We start from the raw sequence: 927 nt of genomic DNA on the forward strand, positions 1-927 counted from the left end.
ACACACACACACACACACAGTGTTTAGCCTCCCCTCAGAGTGTTGCTGCTATAATTAGAGCAGCAGCGAGCGCGCTCTGTGTGCTGACAGACGAGACGCCACTCGCTGACAGATAATCCATCCCCGCGACGCGCACACACCCACACGTTTGCGCTGCTCTTTGTGAGGCCTCTCGTTGACTTAATGCATTCGTTTCCTCTTTAACCTCACGTTACGAACGACTCTGCCGAACACCGAGCGAGGTCTAACCTGAACCTTCAAACAGACTGACACGTCCTCAGGCTCAGGGTCCTCGCAGTGGTAGCCACACAGGCGGGACTTAACTGTGAGGGCGGGGGCTCCGCACGTTTCTCAGCATTTCAGTTTTCTTTAAGTTAAGTTTTCAGTTAGCGTAGCGACGTTTAAATGATGAGGTAGCGGCAGGTCGTCCTTACAAAGCTGCACAGAGCAGATGAGGACGGCGGGACGTCCAGAAATAAAGCACACAATAACCTGGCACACTAAACGGCTCCTGGGATTTAAAGCCGTGTGAATAAAACTGAGTCTGACCTGAACAGTCAACGCTCGCCGGTGACGGTTGCATCTCCTGCCACTGTTTGGTGTTCGTCCTCTTCAGCCTCAGAAACCTTTGATTTGCTCCTGACTCGTGTAGACTTTAACAGCATGACTGACGGCAGCTTCACATTTCCTCGTTGCTCTGATTGCTTCAAAAGTGATCAAGTGAGACTTTAAACTAAAGAACTCGAACCTGTCTGACGTTTGTCTGCAGATGAAATCACTCTGAGATAATTATCATCATCACTGAGTTCACGTAACTCCATATTTGAGGCAGTAGGTAGAACCAGCACCTACAGTCGGTGATTGCACAGCCCTGGGTGACTGACAGGTGTGTGTGTGTGTGTGTGTGTGTGTGTGTGTGTGTGTGTG

At 50.3% G+C, this 927-nt stretch overlaps 1 protein-coding gene across 2 annotated transcripts in view; it reads left to right on the forward strand.

Moving 5' to 3' along the window:
- The window catches only part of nek11 (NIMA-related kinase 11), a 65,264-nt gene that overhangs the window by 42,692 nt on the left and 21,645 nt on the right, over positions 1 to 927 (forward strand). The gene's annotated exons all lie outside the window — the stretch shown is intronic.

Source organism: Pundamilia nyererei, unplaced genomic scaffold (assembly GCF_000239375.1).
Source record: "Pundamilia nyererei isolate P.nyererei 1_Seehausen unplaced genomic scaffold, PunNye1.0 scaffold00139, whole genome shotgun sequence".
In the NCBI taxonomy this organism is placed as follows: Eukaryota; Metazoa; Chordata; class Actinopteri; order Cichliformes; family Cichlidae; genus Pundamilia; species Pundamilia nyererei.